Below are 19899 nucleotides of genomic sequence, written 5' to 3' on the forward strand. Positions count from 1 at the left end.
ATTGGCCTATTGTAGATGTACCCCAAATCTCAGAAAAACAAGTATCATAGAAAGGTAGAGGTTAAACTTCCCAAGGCAATAAAGTTGATAACAAGGGGAAATAAATGAGGGAGTACAAAATAATACTTGAAGGATAACTAAAATTATACAAATATAGGTGAAGTTTAACTTAAGGTAGAGGAGAATAAGTGTACAAAGAGCATGGGACAGTAATGTCTAAGGAGTTGCTCAGCAAACATTTACCTCAACATTATAAAGGCTATCTATAATAAACCCAAAGCCAGTATCATATTGAACAGAGAACAACTGAAGCATTTCCTTTAAAATCAGGAAGAAGACAGGATGTCCACTCTCACCACTTCTACTCAATATAGTGCTTGAAACTAGCTGAAGCAATCAGGCAGGAGAAGGAAATTAAGAGGACACAAATAGGAAAAGACTAAGTCAAATTATCTGTGTGCTGATGAAATGATCCTGTATCTAGAAGACCCAGCAAATTCCACTGGAAGACTTTTACAGCTGATAAACGAATTGAACAAAATAGCAGGATTCAAGGACAACATTCATACATCAGTAGCTTTCCTAAACTCCAACAGTGATTCTGCTGAGAAAGAAGGAAGATGATGAAAGAAATTGAAGAAGACTTCATATAACTGAAAAGCTCGGACCCTGTCTCCAATGCCAATCAATGCCAAAATTAATAATGAGGACATGGTTTTGAGAAAAAGGAAAAAGAAGTTTTATTGCCTTGCTAGCAAAGGAGAAACACAGGGGACTCCTGTCCCAAAGGCTGTGACTCCAGATCAGGAGGGACAGGGGGGTTTTAAAGCAATTTCTCAAGGGTTACATTCATGGTGCCACTGGTCCCAGGGCACCATGATGACTGTTCAGATATACTTTGGGAGATATTCACTTCCCAGATCCTCAGCAGGCATCTCCTTCCTGTAGTGGGTATGTTCAAGGGCAGTTAACTAGGGGAAGAAAAGATAACACTGTCTCCCTAATCTTGTTAGGGAGGGGTAGAGGTGAGAAGAGAGAAAATAAATAGATAAACAAATAAATAAATAAACCTTAGAGCAATAAGGGCTACATTTGGAAGGTGAAGGGACCACTGTTACATTTCTCTACTGTCAATTTCTACCTTCTATTTTTATGGAAAAGTGGGGAACGACATCTCCAAGCTACTTCATGCTGAGAGAGGGCAAAGTTGGGGGAAAGTGACCCAATGTCTTTGTTTTCTGTCAGGTGGTGTATGGACAATTAAGGGTATTCAGCATCACAGCAGTCCAGAGGTCCATGGTGGTAGTTGGCAGGTGACTGGACAAGGTATACATAGGGCAAGGTTTATGCTAGGACAACAATAAACAAGACAGCAAAGCATTACATTTTTGGCAAACAATTAATATGAAAACAATTAGTATTTCAGCCAGTCTCTCGAATGCAGGACAACCTTGTGTCTCTAGAGTCCTTTCTGATAGTTAAATATTAGGCACTTTCATAAGTACCCTTCCTTAAAGCCTCCAGCTTTACTTTTGGTAGGGCTGATACAAGTGTACATTAAAAGAACAACAACAACATTATTTTTCCTTTAAATGTCCATGTAGGACTATGCTCAGGTTATACTCTTCTGCTAGGTGTTCAAGACAAAGTTGGTCGAAACTGACCTTGTTCCTATCTAAAGAGTCAGCTGAGATTCTTCAGAGATCACTCTTGGGGACATGTGTGAAGCCTCCTGGGTCCTTTAGGTTTCCTCTATCAGTGGTGCCAAGTGCCAGGATGGGTCAGGTCAGGGTCTTGATGACCACATATGTAGTTTCTCTTGGATGCTTCAGGCATTTTATCTTCCACTGACCCTCCTCTTTACAGAATATGGTTGGCTTTCTGTTGTCTATGGCCCTCTCGATCTCCCTCTTTGGCAGATCAGGTGACTCACTGGAGTTTCAGAGCCCTTAGAGGGGTCCCATCATTTTCTCGGTGTTGGCTGACTTTAGAGGGCAAGGGCCAAATATTGGCTGCTTTTTCCTTTGCCCTTTTATTTCCTTGACTTTGGTCTCCAAATTTTTGGTTTTAAATACCCAGCAAGCCAGTTTCACCAGTCTTAGAGAGGGAGTAACAGGTTATAGCTTTAATATCTGTAATTTTACAGTTACCCCTTTCACTTAATTGGGTTAGTATTAGTACTACAAGTTAGCATTATATACTATTTGTGCTGTAGGTGACGGCTTATTCTCCCAAGTTAACCCGAGTTGTTTTTTTTAATTTTTCTTTTAGAAGCAGTACCTCTGCAAAACACAAACAGGCAACACTTAATGAAGTTTACAAGGAAAATACAAAATGAAATTAACAGAGAAAAAACATTCGGTTTGTGTAATAGCTATGAACCAAGAAAAATAACTTTTAAATTTTTGAAACTTTACTTAGTTATATTTTATATCCCCTGTTTGAGATTATAGTAATTTTTACAACAAATAACACAACTTTACATGAGCTGAAGTCTAGCCTCTTTTGGAGCCATTCTAACATAGACCAAGCTGGGAGGCAGAGCCTTATCTCAGGTAATGTTATTCACAAATAACATAATACATCATTACATCTGAAACATTACTCAAAGAAAAGCTTAGAGAGCTTTTAACCCTTTTTTGTGGAAAAGTGGTAAAAATGTTTTCATGTTTTACAATATCCACCTTTAACCAGATCAGGCACTCATTATCTTTTTTAAAAAAATACATTTACCCAGTGTAAAAGTAACATAAAATTTTACACACATTTTGGGCTGGGGTTGTGGCTCAGTGGTAGAGAACTTGCCTAGGACATGTGAGGCCCTGAGTTCCATCCTCAGCACCACATGAAAATAAATGAATAAAATAAAGGTATTGTGGGGTTGGGATTGTGGCTCAGCAGTAGAGCACTCGCCTAGCACTGGTGGGACCCGGGTTCGATCCTCAGCACCACATAAAAATAAAGGCATTGTGTTGTGTCCATCTACACCTAAAAAATAAATATTTAAATTTAAAAAAAGGTATTGTGTCCAACTACAACTAAAAAATAAATATTTAAAATTTTTTTTACATACATCTTATTGATAACATCCTTTTATAGAACATTAAATGACATAAAGAAATCTCCAATTAAATTTTTTATGTAAGTTTAAAATTACCATTTCAGACAACTTTAGTTTGGAGAACATAGCTTGGTAAAGTGTTTTTCCAAGCTTTATATTTTAAAACTTGAATATTAGAAGAACATGAGTATACTTAATATACAAAGAACTAATAGTTAGCATCACCATTACACAGATGTCCTTATATTAACTAGGTTTAAAAGTCAGAATTCATAGATTATTACAGGTTTGCAGAGTTTAGCAGTACTAGCAAAGATCAAAGAATAGCCTTAAGTCTCTTATAAATTTAGGGAACAGTGTTAATGATCAGAACTAGACTTAGTTAAAGCAGACAGATTTAATATCAGTTTCTCAAATGGCAGTGTTGCCCTTTTATGCCAGATGCAATATATAAAAGGTAACACTTACTGGTTAAACTTACGTGAACTTTCATTTTATAAACTTTTATAGAACATTTAGTAAGGCTCAAACAAACATTTAGTTTTAGATATATACATATTTCTAGTCACATATTTTTAGGTTTTTCGTGAAAAAAATCAAGCCTGGCCAAACTTGTAAGTTATCTGTTTCTCAAACAAAGAAAAGTCCTAAAAGTAATGGACATCACACTTTTTTAATATTTATTTTATTTCTTAGTTTTAGGTGGACACAATATCTTTATTTTACATGTATGTGGTTCTGAGGATTGAATCCAGTGCCTCATGCATGCTAGTCGAGCACTCTACCACTGAGCCACAACCCCAGCCCCTGGACATTACACTTTAATATTTTGTAGCTCAAGCCTTGCACAATTTTTTTTTTTTTTTTTTAAAAACAGGCTGGATAGGCAGAGTAGGATACCTGGAAAACTGACTCAATTCACATTTTTAACAGTCTAGAAGAGAATGAATCCTCAGAATCCCCAGTAAGGTATCTCTCCTTAAGTGGTTATCTCCTCCTCCTCAGGGGCAAGTTATTTCCTCCTCAAATAAAATCTTGGTTAAGAAAACATTGATCACTTTTTTCAGGGTCCCTCTGGCCTAAAAGGCCTTATTCACTTCTAGGAGATCTCCAGCAGAGCAGGTTCTGTTTTCTTTTCCTGGTAGACACTTGCAAATGAAGTTGTTATTTTTTGGGTAAGCATGTTATCTGTACACTTAATTTTCATTTTATCCCAGGAGAGGGATCAGACAGTCTGGCATATTTAAACAACAACAACAACAATAAAACAAACAAAAAAACCCCTGTGCCTTAAATCTTTTTCCTTCCAGTTTGTGCTCAAGAGGTTGGATCGCAGATTATAGTTGTTTGACCAGTCTCTCTTATCATCATCATAATGCCGTCAACTTTGAGTTCCCCACTGTCAATTGTACTTAGAGATTCTCTCTCTTTCTCTATATATGTATGTATCTAGGACATTCTGTCCAATGAAGGTCACATTGACCATACAAAGATTTTTAGGGACCTCTCTACAGAAATCAGCAGGGGCAAGACATAGGTGCTTGAATTCATGGAGCTGGGGAGGCCCTTGTGTTTTAGCTTTTTGGGCAACAGGGAGGGCTGCACTCTGGCCAAATAGGGCATCCTGTCAGATCTTAAAAAGGGGAGACTATTTTTTTCCCCAGGTTATGATTTTACTTTATAGTACTGGAACCCATTGCCCCTTTCCCTGTAACTAGAAGCTATTTTAATATTTTTACCCCTCATTAAGATAGGCTAGTTCGGGCTGTGGTTGTGGCTCAGAGGTAAAAGATAGGCTAGTTTATTCTCAGACAATGAGTGTAATGGCACCAGATAAGTTTTTTTTTTTTCCTAAATGTAAAGGCAACCTTGTGAAGTTATGCATTCCAGTCCACTCCTTTATCCCCCAAGTGCCAGAGAAAATAGAAATTGGGGTGAACCCAAATGGAGGTTGCAAAAAAAAATCAGATTTGAGGACTAAAAGCATACAGCAAAATAGAAAGTCATAGGCCAAGTCTCTTTTGTAGCTTCCCAGCATTCATACAGCTTAGATTTCAACAATTAGTTCCAATGCTTTTAATGTCTATTCAGCATGGACTCTGATCAGTGCCTTTATCCAGAAGCCTTAAGTCCCCAGACTAGTACACTCAAATGGAAAAGTTTTCCACAAGTTTGCTCCTCTCATGAAGGGGAGTTTCATTTTTTAATTCTCACTCAAAACTAATTTTAATTTTTAAAATTTTTATCCTCTACCATCATCCATGGATTTCATTCTTTGAACTCATGAGAACGTAGAAAGAAAATCGGTGTAGAACCCACATGTATGTTATATATCAGCAGAAGCAGCAAACTGAGCCCTGTTCTCAAACTCCAGTTTTATTCTCATGGGCTAAGAGTGGCTAAAAAGCAGAGTAGAGGCCAGGTCTTTTTGCCCATTTCTCTATAGACCAGGAGCTTTTGAGTTTGTTTTATCTATCTATCTATCTATCTATTCATCTATCTATCTATCTATTTATTTATTTTTCCTTTATCCCAAAACTGGTGCCCCTGACCCTAGTGGGTTGAATTGCAGTTGCCTGGGGCTAGGCTGAAAAATGGTACTGAGACTGTCAGCACTGGGTTGAAAGAGAAAAAAAAAAAAAATCTTTTTTTCAATCCTCCTTTGGTGTCTGCTATGCTCACACATTAGAGGCAGCACCTTTTGCATCCAACTTAGTTTTTGATTGTTAAGTCTCCTTATTATATAATGGCATACATGCCTGTACAAACAGAATACTTATTTTATCTGTGACAGATCAACTCACAACTGCAAGATTGTACAATAATTCAGGAAACCATTCAGAGACCAGATTATTATAGTAAAACATCATCTTTTCTTTAGACACGTTTATATCTATAGGTAGCCCATTCAGCCAAGATCTTTCCCAAGAAACAATCTATAGGATCAACACACTATTGCCTATGTCTTAAAGGACCAGAAACAGATATAAACAAAAAAAAAAAAAAAAAAACAATAACAAACAGGATCCTCAAACCATGGCCAACATAGAGGGGAAAAAAAATCTCCCAAAGTTCCTGCTTAACCGTGACTCCTATACCAGTGGCACCACAGATGTCCCCACATATTTTCCCCAGTTAACAATGTTTTTTGTATAAATCTGGTTGAGGGGCTGAGGCTGCAGCTCAATTACACAGCACTTGCCTAGCATGTGTGAGACCCTGGGTTTGACCCTCAGCACCACATAAAAATAAATAAATAAATAAAGGTATTGAGTCCATCTACAAGTAAGAAAAAAAATTTTTTTTTTTAAAATCTGGTTTTACACTCAACTCAAAGTGGATCAGGGACCTAGGAATTGAACCAGAGACCCTGCAACTAATAGAGGAAAAGTAGACCCAAATCACCATCATATCAGATTAGGCCCCTACTTCCTTAATAAGACTCCTATAGTACAAGAATTAAAACCAAGAATCAATAAATGGGATGGAATCAAACTAAAAAGTTTCTTCTCAGCAAAGGAAACAATCTGTGAGGAGAACAGAGAACCCACATCCTGAGAGCAAATTTTTAATCCTCACACATCAGAGCACTAATCTCTAGAGTATATAAAGAACTCAAACAACTAAACACCGAAAAAACAAATAACCCAATCAATAAATGGGGCAAGGAACTGAACAGACACTTCTCAGAAGAGGATATACAATCAATCAACAAATATATGAAAAAATGCTCATCATCTCTAGCAATCAGAGAAATGCAAATCAAAACTACTCTAAGATACCATCTCACTACAGTCAGAATGGCAGCTATTATGAAGAAAAACAACAATAAGTGTTGGAGAGGATGTGGGGAAAAGGTACACTTATATATTACTGGTGGGACTGCAAATTGGTACAGCCAATATGGAAAGCAGTATGGAGATTCCTTGGAAATCTGGGAATGGAACCACCATTTGACCATTTGACTCAGCTATCCCTCTCCTGGGACTGTACCCAAAAGACTTATAAAAAAGCATAATACAGGGACAGAACCATATCAATGTTTATAGCAGCACAATTCACAATAGCTAAACTGTGGAGCCAACCTAGATGCCCTTCAGTGAATGAATGGATAAAAGAAATGTGGCAATTTTACTCAGAATTAAAATGGAATTTTAATTCAGTAAAATGGAATTTTACTCAGCATTAAAAGAGAATAAAAATCATGGCATTTGCAGGTAAATGGATGGCGTTGGAGAAGAAATGCTGAGTGAAGTTAGCCAATCCCCAAAAAACAAATGCCGAATGTTTTCTCTGATATAAGGAGGCTGACTCATAGCGGGGTAGGGAGGGGGAGCATGGGAGGATTAGATGAATTCTAGATTGGGAAAAGGGCTGGGAGGGCAAGGGAGGGGGCAGGAGATTAGCAAGGACTATGGAATATGATGGACATCATTATCCAAAGTACATGTATGGGTGTTAACATACTTTATATATAAACAGAGATATGAAAAATTGTGGTATATATGTGAAATAAGAATTGTAATGCAAAAAAAAGTACATGTATACAGGCATGAATTGGCATGAATATACTCTATATTCAAAGATATGAAAAATTATACTCTATATGTGTGATAAGAATTGTGATGCATTCTGCTGTCATGTATTTAAAAAAATGAAAACAATAAAACTAAAAAATGAAAAAAATAATAAATATTATTTACATTTACATAAAAAGGAACGAATTATGTGGCTTTTTGTAATAGACTTGGGTGTAGCAAGGTGTTTTGAGCATTGGAAAAGATTTTTCCCTAAGAGGGTCTCACTATGTTTCCCTGGTTATCTTTGAACTCCTGGGCTAAAGTGGTCCTCCTCCTTTAGTCTTCAGAGTGGCTGCAACTACAGGCATATTGAAATTTGGATTGCAGTCTGTCTGGCCATAGATGAAAATTAGGCAAGGGATTGCCGAAGTTTGGCTGGGCACAATCAGGAGCCACTTGTCAAAAGAAACTAACTTCATTTTTAGAACCACACACGCCAAACAAAACAGCTCCTCAGGAAAAACCCTCAGAGCCCAACTGCCACCACCGGCTTCCCACAAGCCTCTCTCCCAAAACCACAAGCCTCTCCATCTCCCACAATCCTCCTGCTCTTGAGGCCGATTGGCTGGGTCACGTGGGTGGAGCCAAAAAAGTCCCCCAATGTGGTCTGAAAGGGCAGGGATACAGCCCTATGAGCATCACCGCAGAGGAGCCAATCAGCTAGATGTTGCTAGGGCCGCTGTGAGCCAATCATCAGCTGGCAGTCTGAAAGAGCGGGGAAACAGCCCAATGAGCATCACCGCAGAGGAGCCAATCAGCTAGATGTTGCTAGGGCCGCTGTGAGCCAATCATCAGCTGGTAGTCTGAAAGTTTGCTGGGGCCCCTTCGGCTGTGGCTCTCAACATCTCCCCCTCTCTTTTCTGTCCTAGATTAGACTTTGTATAGTGGAAAACAAAGACAAAACAGTAGAGGAAGGGGAAATCCTACCAGCATCTTCAAGGGATACTATAGCATTAGCTATATACTGACTATCGGAAAATAAATTAAATACAGAATCTTTAAACATCACAAAAGCTTGTAATACTGCATTAAGCTCTACCTTTTGAGCTGATTGTTTGGGTACTAAAAATGTAAAAGTTTGATCAGGTGTAACTATTGCTGCTGTACCATTATTTGACCCATCAGTGAATATATTTGGAGCATTCATAATAGGTGTTTTTCTTGTCATTTTTGGAAAAATTACAGGATGCAATGACCAAAAAGACAATAAAGGATTAGATGGTAAATGGTTATCCCAAAAAGACAATAAAAAGACATTAGATTTGCACATGATTATTGCCCAAGTATTTAACTCATTAGCTAACTCATCAATTTGATTCATAGTATATGGAGTAATAATTTTATTGTGAGAAATTCCAAACACTCCCTTTGCTGCTTTTATTCCTTTGAGTATTAATTGTCCTACAGCCTCAGGATACGTAGTAAGAATAGTGTTAGGAGAATAAGATAAATGTATCCATAATAATGGACCTTCTTGCCAAAATACTCCTGTAGGAATATTTTTTGTTGGTAATACAATAAATAATAAAGGCAAACTTATATCAATTCCATATATGTTTCAATGATTTTTAATGCCTTTCTTGCTTCAGGCGTTAACATTCGGGGTGAATTTGGATCTGATGGACCTTTTAGGATATCAAATAAAGGTCCCAACTCTCCTGTTGGTATACCTAGATACGGCCTTATCCAATTTATGTCTCCTAATAACTTTTGAAAGTTGTTAAGTGATTTGAGTTGATCTACTCGTATTTGAATTTTTGGTGGACGGACCATGGTTGAGGATAATAGAACTCCTAAATAATTAATTGGAAAATTTAATTGTACTTTATCTATTGCTATCTCTAGATTATAATTTTTTAATAAGTTTGTAAGTGTGGTATAACATTCTAGCAATGTGTTTTTAGTTTTGTGTGCTAATAATACATCATCCATATAGTGAAATATTTGTAGTTCAGGATTTTGATTTCTAAGTGGCTGGATTACTTTGTTAACATAAATTTGACACATAGTTGGGCTGTTAGCCATCCTTTGAGGGAGTACTTTCCACTCATATCTCTGATCAGGACCTTCATGATTCAGTGCAGGGATAGTAAATGCAAAACATGGACTATCCTCAGGATGAATTGGAATTGAAAAAAAAACAATCTTTAGTATCTATAACTAAAACATACCAAGTTTTTGGCAAAGCAGACAGTTGAGGAATCCCCGATTGAGCAGGTCCCATAATAACCATCTCATTATTAATGGCTCTTAAATCTTGCAATAATCTCCATATACCAGATTTCTTTTTGATGACAAAATTGGGAGTATTATGGGGAGATACAGAAGGTTGTATATGTCCTTCCGCTAATTGTTGTTTGACCAGGTCATGGGCTGCTTGTATCTTTTCTTTAGTCAGGGGCCACTGAGGAACCCATACTGGTCTTTCTGATTTCCAAGTAATTTTTATTGTCTCAGTGGCCCTTTCTGAAAATCCAACCCATGTTTGTCTGTTCCTTGATCTATTTGTATTGGTGCTGCTATACCTTGTTCTTGTTTTTCTAATCTTTTTTCTTTCCTAAAACCTTGTCTAGTCATAATAGTGGGTGCATTTTGGTTGATGTTATTTGTTAATGTCAAACCTAATTGATCTAGGACATCTCGTCCCCATAAATTTATGGGAAGATGATCCAATACATATGGCTGTACAATTCCTTCACATCCTTCAGGATCCTTCCAATCTAATACCATTGCACTTCTATGGGGATTAGTCGCCACTCCTAGGCTTTGAAGCGTTTGAGTGGCTTGTTGTAATGGCCAATGTTTTGGCCATTCTTGACGAGAGATGATGCTAAGGTCTACACCTGTATCCAGTAGCCCATTAAATTCATGTCCTTGAATATTTAGTTTTAGCATGGGGCGAGAATATAAATTTAAAGAAAGCATAGCCCAATCTACACCTGTGGAGCCTAATCCCTTGGAACCTCTTTCTACAGTACGACTAGAAAATTTATCATGTAGGCTGGGTATTATTAGTAACTGTGCTATTTTATCTCCTGGTGAAATTACTGATATATACCCTTTGGAGAACTGGCTATAATTTTTATTTCACCTTCATAATCGGGATCAATTACCCCAGGACTTATCATAAGTCCTTTTAGAGTAGAAGAGCTGCATCCCAATAATAAGCCTACTGTTCCTTTGGGAAGAGATCCTTTTACCCTGTGGGAATGATTTGAACTCCCATCTCTGGAGTTAGTACTGATCTGGCGGAGGCGCAGATGTCCAACCCTGTGCTCCCTCTGGTTTGTCTGATGAGGGATCTGATGGACAATGTGTCCTGGGCACTACCCTGATGGGGTTGCTGGGTTCCTCCAGTGCTCCGTATATTTGTGGTTTTGGGCCCTGGAGCATTGGGCCCCCCTGTCCATTTTTTGGCAACGGAGCCTGATGCCTTTCTCCACAATATCGTGGATAAACACCTGGTCCTTGTTCGTTTTTTGATAATGGAGTACCCTCTATGGTGGTTTGAGAACAGCATTCATTAGCCCAATGTCTCCCTCTACGGCATCTTGGGCAAATACCTGGTATTCTACTCCTTTGATACCTAGTTTTGTTAAACCCTCCTCCTATGGGGCAATTCCTTTTAAAATGTCCTGTTTGTTCACAATTGTAGCATGTTCTTGGCCTGGCATCTAAAGCCTGTTTTACTGCAGCTGCCACGATTTGCCCTTGTTCATTAATGTCTCTGACATCTAATGCCTGTTTTACTGCAGCTGCCACGACTTGCTCTTGTTCATTAATGTCTCTACATAATTTAATATATGTGTTTAAATCTTCATGTTTCCATGGTCTAATGATATCTCTGCACCAACGATTCGCTTGGTCATAAGCCAGTATTAATGGCATTGCTTGTTCTGTATTCCCACAAACTCTGGTAGCTGTTTGAATAAGCCTATCTACAAATTCAGCGTAAGGTTCATTAGCTCCTTGTATTACCTTAGATAATTGACCTTGTAAACCTCCATGTCCTTGTAAAGTCTTCCATGCCCTAACCGCCTCTACAGCACTTTGTGCGTATACGCCAGGATCATATGCAATTTGTTGCTGCTGATCCTCATAAGGTCCCTTTCCTAACAACATTTCTAGATTTCTCTGAGGATAACCAGCTGCTGCATTTCGCCTAGCCGTCTCCTTGCAAAATTCCTCATTGGCAACCTTCCATAACAGGTATTGACCTCCATTTAGCACAGCTTTACACATATTAGCCCAATCTGCTGGCGTCATGTTCAAGTTGTTAATGGATTCGACCAAGCTTACAGTGAAGGGTGCTTGAGGACCATAGGTTGTTACAGCCTCTTTTAGCTGCTTCACTATTTTGAAATTTAAAGCATGGTGAATTCGCTGCCCTCCTACCTCAAATACAGGGCATGTTAATACTTGAGATCCTGTCTCAGGATCCGAACTATCAACTGTGGGGGTTGGGGGCCTCCCAGCATATGGAGGTGGCCTTGTTAGTTGGACATTTACGTCCTCTGGTGATAGAAAGGTGTTAGTAACAGTCTCCTGTAGAGGTGGCGCTGTTGGTTGGACATTTACGCCCTCTGGTGATAGAAAGTTGTTAGTAGCAGTCTCCTTTTGTAACTTTCCCCCTGATGGCTTTTTCTGCTCTAAGCTTTGTTCCTCTATCTTTGTCTGAACTGAAGGCTTTGGACTAAGCAAACCAGATACGAACGTCCACAATGGCAATGTGCCAACTGGCAGAGTCCCTGGGCTGTTCTTTTCTATTCTTTTTAAATCTTCACCATGATGGTTCCATTGTGATATATTCAACAACTCCTCCTCAAAAAGCCATGGGCTACATTTTTGTATTGTATCAACGTATGCCCTGACTGCTCTTGATTTTACTGGGATGCCTCCTTCCTCTAACAATTTACTTAACACTCTTTCGGTTTGTTTTTACTAATTTCTGATCCCATATTTCTACTATAATACAACCCAACAAGATAACACCAAACAAAACCGAGACAGAATGAAATAAAAATGGAACAACACAAAATCATTATAGCCTTTCTATCCTCCTGATATGTGCATCCAGTCCTTTCTCCCTATCTGTTCCTCAGATGTAAATAGTTTTTCCTCAGATGTGAGCGGTTTTTCTTTCGTCTCACTCATCTCCAGGGACAGGCAACTTAAAACAAAAGTGAAGCAAAACAAAAGAGGATTCTTAAAATGGCTACCCATTGTCTCACCCTGCCCTCAGGGGTGAGCAGTTTACCTTATCACTTACCCTCAGTCGCTCCCCTTGCGAGCCACCAAATGCCGCAGTCTGGCTGGGCACAATCAGGAGCCACTTGTCAAAAAAAAAAAAAAAAGTAACTTTATTTTTAGAACCACACACGCCAAACAAAACAGCTCCTCAGGAAAAACCCTCAGAGCCCAACTGCCACCACCGGCTTCCCACAAGCCTCTCCACCTCCCACAATCCTCTTGCTCTTGAGGCCGATTGGCTGGGTCACGTGGGCGGAGCCAAAAAAGTCCCCCAATGAGCAGCTCCGTGGTCTGAAAGGGCAGGGAAACAGCCCAATGAGCATCACCGCAGAGGAGCCAATCAGCTAGATGTTGCTGGGGCCGCTGTGAGCCAATCATCAGCTGGCAGTCTGAAAGTTTGCTGGAGCCCCTTTGGCTGTGGCTCTCAACAGATGGACTATGTTTGTGAAGGTCTATTTGTCCATCTAGCCAAATCACCCATTATCCACATCTGTCTCTCATTGGCAAGTAAATTTGAAAGAAAAAAATTATTTGGTATCTTTCTTGCCTATTATAAGTAGAATATCTTGGATGTTATAAGTGAATAAAAGGTCTTAAAGTAATAATTTAAAAATACCCCCAATGAATCCAGATAATGAGCATCCTTTTATAAATGATGAATTAAATTATACTTTTTAGAGTTTATGTGCTATCACCTGTCTGGAATATATTTAGGAAAAGAAGAAAAGTATTCCTATAGTTTTGTCAATTCAACAGAAGAGTATGTGTGGCAAAGTGAAAATAATTTATTTTTCCATTAGGTAATAGTAAGAACTAAAATTAATTTTTCAAGAGCTGGGAAGTTTTGGCAGACTCATTTAGAAGATAAGCAAATTACTTTTGGGATACGAGGAAACTAAAAGTAATAGGAGGAATAACTAGAAGAGAAGCTTTTTTTTTTTTTTAGAGGTGATGGGATGGTGGAGGTATCAAAGGAAGTAAAGGCTCTGAGAATGGTTAAAGCTAAAGGAATTAAAGAGCTAAACAGTCCTATCTGAATGCAGATATGATTAATGAAAAGCATAAAAGGAAAAAGAGTTGAAGAAATTGGAACAAATATTAAAAATCAGAAAGCAAATAGGAGAAGTCTTTATAACCAGGCTCAAGCAAACATAAGCTTAAAGCCAAAATATAAGTCATGGATTTCCACTTCTTAGATTTTTGCAAGGAGATTTGGTAGGTGAAAACACATTTAGTTTCCTTAAGTTAATATTGAATGTTTGAGGAATTTTTTTTAACTTGTTTTGACATGAGAAGAATTTGAGGGGTGGGGATTTTAGGTGAAGAAATGGGTGATCAGGTGGCTGTAATATTGTGTCAAAAAGATGAGCAAATAATGCAACAATAGACACCTAGGTTCTGTAAGTGAGCAAAACAAAAAAATTGCTGAAGAGGGAAAGGAACTTCTGGGTTTAATGGCCACAGCCACTGGAGTCTGTATTAATCATTAAGCACATTCTTAGCATCTCTTTAGAAGTGAGTTGATAAGCAGAATGAAACTGGCATTAATAGGAAGTGGGAGAAATCTGAGAACTGGTACCTGCTATTAATATTAAACACTGAATATAAGATTTTTTGTAAAAATCTTGTAGGAAAGATTGATGGGAATAGTAGAGAAGATGAGATGCCAAGGGAACAATTTGCCATAAATGAGATGTGAAGAAGCTAAGTGAAAAAAATAACAGTATATGGCAAAGGAATGTGGTGGGAAATAAATTTATTATGCTTAGATTAAGAAAAGGCTTTCATTAAGACAAGCTGTGATTTTCTCTTTAATATGCAAAATACATTGTTCCAGGGTTGTTTTTAGAAATGTGAGAACTTAAATATATTGAGATCAGCATCTCCATTCTTCTTTATTTTATTTGTTTATTTTTATCTGGTGCTGAGGATGAACCCAGTGCCTCACGCATGCTAGGCAAGCGCTCTGCCATTGAGCCCCAGCCCCAGCCCAACATCTTCATTCTTAATAAAGAATTTTGAAGAGAAAATTGAAATGATAAGAATAAAGCAGTATTCCCCATATAATCCTCTACTTTTTTTGTAATCTGTAGATTGACTTTATCCTCCTTTTAAAAATTTTATTTAAGTATATAAGTACAGAAAGGAGATAGTCCACGGACGCCGATGTCATTCATGACTTCTATTTTAATAATTTTTTATTTGTTCTTTTTAATTATGCATGACAGTAGAATGTATTTTGATATACGTATATGGAGTATAAGGTTCCATTTTTGTGGTTGCACATAATGTGGAATTACACTGGTCATGTATTCATATCAACATAGAAAGTTATGTCCAGTTCATTCTATGTCATCCCTATTCTCCTCTCCTCTCTCTTCCCCCATCTTCCCTTGTCCAATCTGGTGCATTCAAGAATAGCATCCCTCTAGCAATTTCAGAAACAGGTTTAAAATAGAGATTACTGAGAAGCCGACATAGTATCATAAAAATGTGTTAAAAAACAAGTAATATACACTTTTTGAAAACAAGACTACATGTTATGTTCTTTGGAGGGGCAACAAATACAAAAGGAAATTGAATCATGAGAACAAAGAGATCAGTAAAGTATGTAAATATTTACCCTCCTACAAAGGCGTGTCTTTGGTTCCCAGTCTTTGGAGGAAAAGAAATGTGGATTTGGAGAAATGTGGATTTGGAGAAGTGTGGGGCCATCTTGCTCCTCCAGGACTCCAAGCAATCATTCCACATAGAGGGGGAAAAAAAAAGAATGTAAACATAGGCTAACTGAGAGTTAGTAGATAGCAGTTCTTGATAATTGATCAAATAATTGTTGTTGTTAGTTTTTTCTGCTGCCTGTGAAGTTTTCTCTTAGTGATCTTATTCCAATGGCTTTGAATACCTTTTGCATGCTCATTTCTCTGTAATCATCCCCAAGTTCCCGACCCATATGCCCAACTGTGTACTGAAGATCTCTTCTTGGGTATGTCAGAAATGCCTCAAAGTCAATCGGTCCAGATCTGAAAAAATAATTTCCCCAATTCACCCACAAGTGTCTTTCTCTTTTTCTGTTTTACAGAGAATTTTATTCTTACTCATCACATCCTTCTGTTTTTTTTCTTTCTAATACTGAGCTCTATCCCCAGTAATTTTTATTTTTCATTTTGAGACATGGTTTCCCTAAATTCCCCAGGGTGGCCTCTAACTTGCAATCCTTCTTTATTAGCCTCCTGAGTAGTTGGGATTTCAGACCTATGCCACCACACCTGGTTAGAAATCTTAACATAATCCTCGACATTTCTTTTGTTGAATCTCTTAGTTTTCTGATCTAATCAATCAGCAGGAGGATTCATTCTTCCACATTAATATTTCTCATTTATTTATCTCTCTGTTCTTATTAGTTTAGACCATGGGTTGGCAGACTTCTTCTATAAAAATATGGATATTAAATACTTTAGGCTTTGCAGGCCATATAATCTGTCCCTGCTAGTATGTCTGGGAAGTAGCCACAGACAATATGTAAATGATTGTTGTGACTGATTTCCCATCTTCATTGAAATTTGAATTTCATTTAATTCATGTATTTATATATATCACAAAGTTTTTTTTTCCCTTCTCCCCATTTAAAAACTATAACAACTGGGCCAGGTGTGGTTGGTGCCACATGCTAATGATTGCAGCTATTTGGGAGGCTAAGGCCTGCAAGTTTGAGGCCAGCCTGGGCAACTTAATAAAAATAAAAAGAGCTGTCAATACAGGACATTGGTAGAGCGTTTTCCTAGCAAGGGATCCTGGGTTTAATTGCCAATACTATAAAACAAAAACCCATATGAAAGAAACTAACAACTGGGTTATAGCACAGTGGCAGAGCACTTAAGGTCCTGGCTACCATCCCCAGCTCCAAAACAACAACAATAAACTATGGTTCAACATACAGAAATCAATAAATATAATTCATCACATCAATAGACTTAAAGATAAGAACCATATGATTATAATAATTGATGCAGAGAAAGCATTTGACAAAATATAGCACCCTTTCATGTTCAAAACACTAGAAAAACTAGGGATAGTAGGAACATTCCTCAACATTGTAAAAGCTATCTAGGTTAAAGCCGAGACCAACATCATTCTAACTGCAGAAGAATTGGAAGCATTCCCTTTAAAAAATGGAACTAGACAGGGATGCCCTCCTTCACTACTTCTATTCAACATAGTCCTTGAAACTCTAGCCAGAGCAATTAGACAGACAAAATAAATTAAAGGAAAAGAAGAATTCAAACTACCATTATTTATTGATGACATGATTCTATACTTAGAGGATCAAAAAAACTCCACCAGAAAACTTCTAAACAGCAAAGTAGCAGGATATAAAATCAATACCCATAAATCAAATACATTTATTTTTTAAAAAATATTATTTATTCATTTTTATGTGGTGCTAAGGATCGAACCCAGTGCCTCACATGTGTGAGGCAAGCACTCTACCACTGAACTACAGCCCCAGCCCTCAAATGCATTTCTATACATCAATGACGAATCCTCTGAAAGAGAAATTAGGAAAACTACCCCATTCACAATAGCCTCAAAAAACAAAACTTGGGAATCAACAAAAGCGGTGAAAGACCTCTACAATGAAAACTACACAATACTCAAGAAAGAAATTGAAGACCTTAGAAGATGGCAAGATCTCCCATGCTCTTGGATAGGCAAAATTAATATTGTCAAATGGCCATACTACCCAAAGTGCTAAACAGATTCAGTGCAATTCCAATTAAAATCCCAACATCATTCCTTATAGAAATAGAAAAAGCAATCATGAAATTCATTTGGAAAAATAAAGAGACCCAGAAAAGCAATCCTTAGCAAGAAGAGTGAAGCAGGAGGCATCACAATAGCAGACCTTAAACTATACTATAAAGCTATAGTAACAAAAACGGTATGGTATTGGCACAAAAATAGACATGTAGACCAATGGTATAGAATAGAAGATGCAGAGACAAACCCACATAAATACATTTATGTCCAAATATACAAAGGGCCAAAAACATACATTGGAGAAAAGATAATCTCTTCAACAAATGGTGCTAGGAGAACTAAAAATCCATGTGCAGCAAAATGAAAATAAACCACTATGTCTCACCATGCACAAAAGTCAACTCAAAAGTGGATCAAGGACCTAGGAATTAGTCCAGTGACCCTGCGCCTAATAGAGGGAAAAGTAGTCCCAAGTTTTCATCATATCAGATTAGGCCTCAACTTCCTTAAGAAAACTCAAGTGCAAGAAATAAAAATCAAGAGTTTATAAATGGAATGGACTCAAACTAAAAAGCTTCTCAGCAAAAGAAACAATGATGTAAACAGGGAACCTATATTTTGGGAGCAAATTTTTGCCACACATATGTCAGATAGAGCACTAATTTTCAGGATATATAAAGAACTCAAAAAACTTAACAAAAAACCAACCCAATCAATAAATGGGCTAAGGAGCTGAGCATACACTTTACAGAAGATATACATTCAATCAACAAATGTATGAAAAAAATGTTCAGTATCTCTAGTAATTAGAGAATTGCAAATCAAAACTACTCTAAGATTTCACCTCATGCTAGTCAGAATGGCAGTTATCAAGAATATAGACCACGGGGACACAGCTCAGTTGGTAGAGTACTCGCCTTGCATGCACAAGGCCCTGGGTTCAATCCTCAGCATTGGTGAGGCATTTAGCAACTCAGTGAGAACTTGTCTCTAAATAAATACAATAGGGATGGAGATGTGGCTCAGTGGTTGAGTGCCCCTGAATTCAATCCCCAGTACCCACTGCCAAAAATACAACAAACAAACAAAAAAACATAATAAATAAATGTTGGTGAGGATATGGGGGAAGAGGCATACTCATACATTGCTGGTGGGATTGCAAATTGGTGCAACCAATCTGGAAAGCAGTATGGAGATTCCTCAGAAAACTTGGGATGGTACCACCATTTGACCCAGCTATCCCACTCCTCAGTCTATACCCAAAGGACTTAAAAATCCTCATACTGTAGTAATGCAGCTCAATTCACAATAGCTAAACTGTGGAACCAACCTAGATGCCCTTCAATACATGAATGGATAAAGAAGCTATGGTACATAGACATAATGGAATATTACTCAGCATTAAAAGAAAATAAAATTATGGCATTTGTAGGTAAATGGATGGAGTTGGAGAAGATCATGCTAAACAAAGTAAGTCAATCCCCAAAAACCGAAGGCCGAATGTTCTCTCTTGATAAGTAGATGCTGATCTATAATGGGGATGGGGGAGGCAGGGGAAAAATGGAGGAACTTTGACTGGGCAAAGAGGAGGGAGGGGAGGGAGGATATACAGGGGCAGGAAAGATGGTGCAATGAGATGGACATCATTACCCTAGGTACATGTATGACTGCACATATGGTGTGATGTCACATTGTGTACAACCATAGAAATGTAAAGTTGTGCTGCAGTTGTGTACAATGAATCAAAATGCATTCTGCTGTCATATATACCTAATTTAAATAAATAACTAAAAATTAAAAAAAAAAAACAATGAACTAAACCAGGCATGGTGGCACCTGCCTGTAATCCCAGCTGCTCAAGAGGCTGTGGCACGAGGATCTCAAGTTTTAAGCCAGCCTAAACAATTTAGCAAGACCCTGTTTAAAAACTAAAAAGGGCCAGGCATGGTGGCACATACCTATAATCCCAGTGTCTTGGGAGGCTGAGGTAGGAGGATTGAGTTTAAAGTGAGTTTAAGCCAGCCTAAGCAAAAGTGAGGTGCTAAACTACTCAGTGAGACTCTGTCTCTAAATCAGTGCAAAATAGGGCTAGGGATGTGGCTCAGTGGTCGAGTGTCCCCGAGTTTAATCCCCTGTACCCAAAATCTAAAAAGGACTGGGAATGTAGCTCGGCTGTAAAGGATCAATCTTTGGTAATGCAAAAATAAATAAAAAACAAAACAATAATAAAAACTGTAACAACCATCTTTA

The 19899-nt window shown here is 37.9% G+C and overlaps 1 protein-coding gene and 1 non-coding gene across 3 annotated transcripts in view; both read left to right on the forward strand.

Annotated features, from left to right (window-relative positions):
* The window catches only part of Golm2 (golgi membrane protein 2), a 108559-nt gene that overhangs the window by 18003 nt on the left and 70657 nt on the right, over nucleotides 1-19899 (forward strand). The window lies entirely within an intron of this gene.
* Nucleotides 15514-15644, forward strand: LOC113186210 (small nucleolar RNA SNORA38). The gene has a single exon (XR_003301245.1). It is a non-coding gene; the product is annotated as a small nucleolar RNA SNORA38 (small nucleolar RNA).

Source organism: Urocitellus parryii, chromosome 6 (genome assembly GCF_045843805.1).
Source record: "Urocitellus parryii isolate mUroPar1 chromosome 6, mUroPar1.hap1, whole genome shotgun sequence".
Lineage (NCBI taxonomy): Eukaryota > Metazoa > Chordata > Mammalia > Rodentia > Sciuridae > Urocitellus > Urocitellus parryii.